This window comes from Triticum urartu, chromosome 6, assembly GCF_003073215.2.
Source record: "Triticum urartu cultivar G1812 chromosome 6, Tu2.1, whole genome shotgun sequence".
Classification (NCBI taxonomy): Eukaryota; Viridiplantae; Streptophyta; class Magnoliopsida; order Poales; family Poaceae; genus Triticum; species Triticum urartu.
The window spans coordinates 93,973,844-93,982,048 of record NC_053027.1 but is presented as its reverse complement, the minus strand read 5'-3'; positions in this window follow the sequence as shown (position 1 = coordinate 93,982,048).

Genomic DNA, 8,205 nt, shown 5'->3' with positions numbered 1-8,205 from the left:
CTTTGCTTGGTACATACTCTCGGGCAATTCGTTGTCCTTTGGAAGCATATCCTTTATCATTACCCAGCAACTTTCCAAATCCCTTGTCAGATACACCATTCTCTGCCTTCCATTGCAGCAATTCCAGTGTGGTGCCCAGCTTTTTCTTGTCACCTTCGCAATTCGGGTACAACAATTTTTGGTGATCCTCTAACATGCGCTGCAACTTCTTCTTCTCCAAATCACTTGCGCAGTTTCTCTTTGCATCGGCAATGGCCTGACCTAGATCATCAACGGGTTCATCTGATACCTCTTCTTCAGCTTCTTCCCGCATTGTCGGCTCAGCTTCTTCCCGCATTACCGGCTCAGTTTCTTCCCTCATTGTTGTATCATCGTATTTAGGGAACCCATGGCCAGGATAGCTGTCGTCGTCCTCTTCTTCTTCATTGTCTTCCATCATAACCCCTCTTTCTCCATGCTTGGTCCAAACATTATAGTGGGGCATGAAACCGGACTCAAACAGGTGGACGTGAATGGTTCTTGACGTAGAGTAATTGCGACCATTTTTACAGCCAGCACATGGACAATGCATAAAACCATCCGCTCGCTTGTTTGCCTCAGCTGCAAGCAGAAAAGTACGCACGCCATTAATGAACTCGGGAGAGCATCGGTCATCGTACATCCATTGCCGGCTCATCTTTAATACACAGCACCGAAAACATCAAACTAATACAATACATAAAGTTCATAAATAAAGAGCATACAACACTTCAATGCAACAAACAAATAACTCTCTAGCTAAAGAATTTAAATGCAACAACAAATACGATCAAGATCGCAACTAAGGTAACAATTGATCCAACAGCATAATGATATCAAGCCTCACTATGAATGGCATATTTTCTAATCTTTCTAATCTTCAAGCGCATTTTCTCCATCTTAATCTTGTGATCATCGACGACATTGGCAACATGCAACTCCAATTCCATCTTCTCCCCCTCAATTCTTTTCAATTTTTCCTTCAAATCCTCATTTTCTCTTTCAACTAAATTTAACCTCTCGACAATAGGGTCGGTTGGAATTTCGGGTTCAACTACCTCCTACATACAAATATCTATGTCAACTTGATGGGCATAATTTGTCATAAACACGAAATGCAATAGTTTTAAAAAAGAATATACCACATCCGAATCATAACCCGGACGAGGGCCGATAGGGACGGATATCAAAACCATGGCACTATGCATAACAAACAGCGTATGGGTAAGATAATTATACGAGTAACTATATATCCAAATCACACAAACATCGTTTTTTTATATAAAACTTCATGAACAAGAGGCTCACCACAAGGTGGTGCCGGCGACGGGACGTTGCGAGCGATCGACGGTGGTTACGACGGAGATTTAGAAGGTACTAAGTAAACCACACCTACATATGCAAAACTAAGTATTATTTTTTACCTCAGATTGCATATAAATCAAATACTAGCACATATATATAATTCCTCCCAAATTACTAAACTAAAAAATCAATCACTATATAAAGCATTGCACGAGCTAATCTAGCAATGAGAGATGAAATGAAAGAGTTACTAACCTTTGTGATCATTTGAATGGATGGGGGCCTTCAAATCTTGGGCAAAATGTGTGATGAGCTTGAGAGGAAGAGGGAAAAGAACAAAGAGGAGAGGGGAAAGGGGAAGAACAGAGCGAGCTCGGGTGGACGAAGGGTCTATGTAGGACGACCTTTAGTACCGGTTCGTGATACGACCCGGTACTAAAGGTGCTGGAGGGGCCCCGGACTGACAACATCCTGCCACCACTCACTTTAGTACCGGTTCGTGGCACGAACCGGTGCTAAAGGTTCGCCACGGATCGGTACTAATGAGAGCGGCCCGGCTAGCCGTTGGAACCGGCACTAATGTACACATTAGTGCCGGCTCAAATTCAAACCGGCACTAATGTGCTTTACGTTTGACCCTTTTTCTACTAGTGTCTACATCATGTCATCTTACTTAAAGCGTTACTCTGTTCTCTTGAACTTAATACTCTAGATGCATGCTGGATAGCGGTCGATGTGTGGAGTAATAGTAGTAGATGCAGGCAGGAGTCGGTCTACTTGTCTCGGACGTGATGCCTATATACATGATCATACCTAGATATTCTCATAACTATGCTCAATTCTGTCAATTACTCAATAGTAATTTGTTCACCCACCGTAAATACTTATGCTCTTGAGAGAAGCCACTAGTGAAACCTATGGCCCCCAGGTCTATCTTCCATCATATTAATCTTCCAATACTTAGTTATTTCCTTTGCCATTTATTTTACTTGCATCTTTTATTTCTCTTTATCATAAAAATACCAAAAATATTATCCTATCATATCTATCAGATCTCACTCTCGTAAGTGACCGTGTAGGGATTGACAACCCCTTATCGCGTTGGTAGCGATGATTTATTTGTTTGTGCGGGTGCGAGGGACTCGTGCGCGGCCTCCTACTGTATTGATACCTTGGTTCTAAAAAACTGAGGAAAATACTTACGCTACTTTGCTGCATCACCCTTTCCTCTTCAAGGGAAAATCAACGCAGTGCTCAAGAGGTAGCACAGTACCAAGTGCAAGCATCCTTAGAGCAGCCGTGCACATCTGCTTGGCCGAGAAAGAGAGTTGGCCGCAGCAATCCCTTGTGAGTTTGAAGTAGTCGTCATGTGCCTCCACTCCCTCCACAGTGCACAAAATAATGGTTTCCGCATGCGAAAACAGTGACGAAATCATGGATCATCTGGGAAAGTATATGTTTGGGGGCAAAGTAGTCCTTGAGCAGTAGCTTTGCTCCGGACACCCTGTCCTGATTGATCACTCTTCTCACTTTGATTGTGCCCTTAAAGTTGAGAATATGCTCCACTTGCTGGTCCATTTTCTCTTGCATGCTCATGGGCATAATCATGCCCACTTCTTTGTCCGCATCTGACGAATCGAAGAACTCATCTTAAATCATTTGGTCAAACTCCATCGGTTCATACTCCTCGTCCGATGAAGCATCAGAATCCATCGTTTTACCTAGCAAAATCACAAAAAAATCCGGTCGGACAATGTGTCAAACACATCAAGCGCAAGGCCGAGCCAGAGAGTTGCCGGACGTATCACGGTGGCGTCCGGGCTGGCGACGACGTCCCCCGCGGCGAGGACAAGAGGGCTCTTTTGGAGCTGGCGGTGGACAGGCTGGGAACAACTGCGTAGCGGGCGCAGCGGCGGAGCGCGAGACAAACGACGCGGAGAAGGAAGAAGATAGGAGATAGCAAATGGATCCGGCTAGTCTTCGGGGTGGATTTGGTGCAATTGGGGTCGGGCTGTCAGGTACGGCGTGGCGGGCGCGCCCGGGCGCCCCCATATCCACCCCATATTTGGGCTGGATATGGGGGTGCTGGTCAGCCCGGACGTTTGAGGGTTGTTTGAGGGGCCTGTTTGGGTAAAAAAATAGTGACCGGACAGTGAATGGGCGACCGGTCTGGGCGTATGAGGCGGCGGGTTTGAGAGGTCCGGCTATAGATGCTCTTACATCACCATATTTGTCAATATATCATGTTGACAAATGGATTACGTCGATAAGATCACACACACACACACAATGAATTGCACTTGGTTTCTTAGCTTGAAAAGTGAGAGACCAATCATTAGTGTGGTACTATGAATAGATGGGTTTGTCTACTTTGGGCATAGCTAGGGGGTTATGAAAAGCTCGAATCCCTCCCAAAGTGAAGGTGTTCCTGTGGCAAATATTTTGAAATACGCTACTCACCTCGGTTAATATAGCTAAACAAAAGGACATGTCTGTTGGCTTGTGTGCTGTGTATGAGGCATCCTAAGATGCCAACCACGTGTTCTTTAGATGCCATCTCGCTAAAGTAAACATGATAATTTTCGGGTAGTATGAGGCCCAGTTCATTTGCAGGATTCTTCCAGAATCTGCCCCTCTATAGCTTCTCCTAGAATCTTTGACCCCCATTTGTTTTACAATCCTAACTAAGTAGACCATAACTAGATAGGATTGTAAAACAAATGGGGCTCAAAGATTCTGAGAGAATCTGGGTAGGTGTCAGATTCTGGGAGAACTGGGCCTGAGTCTTTAGGGGAAAGAAAACACACACATAAACTGTGGTTTGATGAGCTAATCACAATTGATGGTAGTAAGCGTGTCGAGGCTCTATATTTATTGATAACCGCACGAGGTTGTCTATGCCGCTTGCACTAAATAGGTATTTGCATCACCATATTTGTCAAGATGTCATGTTGATAGATGGATAACGTTGATAACGTCACACACAGTGAATTTCACATTGTTTCTTAGGGCTTATCCAACACCGACTCTAAAACCACACGCAACCGTTCAGACGCAATTTCTCCCGCAAACAAAAAACAAACCAGGGGGATTGCGGGCCTCCGGACAACACCCACGGCCGCTTCTGACCACACTGGCCAACCCAACCCCCCTCCTCCCTCACCCACACGGGTTCCCATCCTGCGCCGGCTGCCCGCATTCATGCCGCTGTGGAGCGGCTGCTCCACATTGAAGCGGCCTAGAGCGGACGCGCCTTCTCAATCCTACTTGAGTTGGTTCGTTTGGACGTAGTCGACGGAACTCCGGCGTAGATTCAAGTCGTCTCCTTGGGACGGTGAGATTAAGGTTTCTGATCGTGTGACAAGATTTAGTGTCAGATGTTTCAGATCTATACAAGGGTTGAAGGGCGGCGATTGCGGATCCAGGGCGTTGGTCTTTAGATGCACGTGCATAAAAGACTTCTCGGTTGTCATCGACAAGGTCAAACATGCTCCAGTAGGGGAGTGGCAACAGCGCGTCGGCGGCTCGTCAGACGACAGTATTGGTTGTTCGGTGGTCTTAGAATCTCGATGTAGCTTTTATTATACTTGAGATGTTTTGTACTTCCAGTAAACTTTTATAACAAATATGACCCTTCTTAGAAAAAAGTACTCTTTGTTCCGATCATCCGTGTGTGTGGTTCATGCCAAGATCACGATATGTTAGTATAGAAATGTGCCGAGCTTACATTGTCTCATTATCTTGTGTGCCAACAAACACAAATACATACGCTACGCGCATGTCACGTCCAACTGTCCAAGTGTGGAGGTGGACCCTGCGCGATCACACCTGCCTAGCTGGCTCGGATGTGGGGGGCTGCTGGAAAATATACGCGGGAGGCGGAGGGTGGCACGCTCTTCCGTAGCGAGCCAAAAATAGGGTCCTCGCCCGCCATCCCGAGCAGTGGCCTGCGTTGCCTGGCCAGCCGCGCCTCCAACCGATCCACGCGCGCGTCGCATCGGGGCATCCATGGGACGCATGCAAGTCGCGTCGCGCCACTTGACCGAGTCGCGTCGAGCCGGGCAGATGCCGCCGGCGGGGCGAGGAGAACGGAGTCGATCAGGCAACTCCACCGCGCGACCCTATCCTGTCTCGTCTTGTTTGTTTGGAGTAAAAAAGACAAAAAAGACAGTCCAGCGCGCGAAAGCAAACGAACTTTTGTTTATTTTGTGTCCGCTTTCGACCCATCCGCGGCCCAAGTTTGCGCCGTTTTTAAGGTGAAACGGACACCACGCGGACACGCGGGTCGTCTGTGCGTGTCCTCCCCTGGCCCGCCCGTCAGTAGCACAAGACGGGCATTTTTCTATCCGCCCCCTCCCTCTCTCCGGCCGCACCCCCTCCACTCTTCCCCACTCTTCCCGTCGCTGCCGCCGCCCCCGCTGCCATTGCAGCCGTGCAGTTTGGACGCGAGCTCGCCCAACCCCTTCCCCTCGGCGCCGCCGAGCTACCCAACCACGGCCACCTGGTTTGCGCACCCGCCGACCAGTTTTGGGGCGGATCCGGTCGGTCTTGAGCTCGGCCGGCTGTGGGAGGCCGGGCCGCGCCATGGACTGGCCGGGCACCTCGCCGGAAGGCCCTGGCAGGGCCACAAGGCCAGATGCAGGCAGTGGCTCCTCCTCTAGCCGCTCGGATCTGCACCATCAGCGGTCCGCCGGCAGATACACGAATGACGGTCGGCCGGGCTCGGTGCTTGCTCAAAAGCTCACCGGCGCACCGTTGTCACTCATTAAGTGCGACCACTGCCCAAGGATGGTCGTGCGCCGCGTGTCTACAACGCCGGAACATCCTGGATGGGTGTTCATCAAGTGCTTAAACGATGGGGTATGCGCTTTTTTTAGCTTCGGTTTGTGCCCTAGATTTAACTAATTGTGCTAATTTTAAATTTTGTTGTGTAGAACGGATGCAAGTTTTGGTATTGGAAAAAAGAGTACATCGATATATTGATAGAGCGAAATTTAGTACATGTTCGTGCACTTTTAGCTAGCATAGAGGCTGTAAATGAGACACGTGCACTTGATGCTAGATTAGAGACTAGACACGAGACTAGGTGTGAGGAGGAAGCAACATCGACTTCCGGCTTGAAGAAGAAAGGAGGATGCCAGATCGACCCTCCTCCACAGATCAACAACGAGTGCATCGAGAAGGCCATAACCCAACTCAAGGAAGCAGTTATGGAAATTGGGTATTTTCTAAAATGTATTCTTGTGGTTTTTGTTTTCTTTGGCCTTGCTTTACTAGTCAAAATGTGATGATGCATTTTTCATGTACCAAAAATGAATGATGAAATAAAGTTAAGGACTTGCAAAGAAATAATACGCGGACAAAATGCGGTCGGGATGCATCCGCGCGATGGGCACACGGCCACCGCATCCCAAGACAGACCCAGATATGACCTCAAATTCCTACCCAAAAGGACAAAAACATGACAAAACAAACGTCCGTTTAGGTTCGCGCAATAGAATTGGCCTTAATGCCACCGTTTTCCGACGGAGCTAGCGCCGGATCGAGCCGAACCGTCTGGACCCGGGAAAGACGACAACGACTCGTTTCTGCTCTCCCCGCTGCGTATCGTATCGTATCGTTATCCCCTATCCCAACTCCAAACAGAGGGGAAAAAATCCCAACAGAGAAAGACGATCCCCTGGGGAAAAGGGTGCGGGACCCACCCGTTGATGCCCACCCCCATGCCGTGCACCCGTCGCCCTCCCTGTCACGTACTACTGGTCTCCGGTGCTGCATGCTTTGCGAGTTGCAACTCGTATACGGGCTTTGCTACATCTACGGGGCAATTCTCATGGAGATGAGGTTACGGGCTGACATGACCCAGTTAAAATCAGGAGGTGGGGCCAGTTTACAATCACCAGAGAGGGCGACACATCTTTCCGTAAGATCAGTCTTTAGTGATTTTTTCGTAAGTGTAGGATTTTTGCTCGTATACTACCGCGCACGCTCTATCTTTTCTTTTCTTTTGCAGTCGCGCGCAATCTATCTCCATGCGCACTTTACTGGGGTGCCATGTTCTTATTTTTAGTTTTGTTAAGTCTCAGTCAACTAAGAGTTCGTTATGTCTCACTCGACCGAGAATTGTAATATTTCTTTGATCTTACATGAGGATTCGTAAAAGAAAATTATTTTCATTATTTTCATTATTTTATATGTATTGAGCTACTTGCTTAGACTTGCCACACATTTTATTTTAATGGTATATACGTACTTTGTTATCTACGGCGCCACGCTTTAACTGAACACATGGCATGGCGTACATGCAGGATCTGCCGCCCAACCGGTTTCTTTTTCAGTTTTATTGTCTGTTTACGACGACTCGACGTGCATTAATAGTACGTGACGCGTCCCAAGAAAATCGTACGTGGTGAGGGTGACGCGACTCCCCTCCGTCACGTACTTGTAGCCGGTTGTCGATGGAGTACTTGTAGGCCTATACCGATGGGCTGTTTGCATATGCATGCTGGAGTAAATACTTGCACTTCCATGGAAAAAAATCCTCTACAAAATGGAGAAAAAAAAACTTGCACCACGTACTCGTGCTCTATGATCGATCGTCGGATCAGTGCACGGACGTACGTATAGCTGTAGACGAAAATACATCACTGGGCCCAGTTAATCAGTAGGTAGTACCACCGCTGTTTTTTATCTAGACTGAGCAAATACTACTATGCGCATCAGCTAGCTAGCCACATTGTAGATTTGTTGTATTGCTCTATACACACCTACATGTGCGCACGTACAAGTTACACCCTGCAACAGAGATGTGTATATGAGATCGTACCACTACATATATTTTTAAAGGAAGTCTCCTGCTTTACATATTTCCGTGAGTTCTTT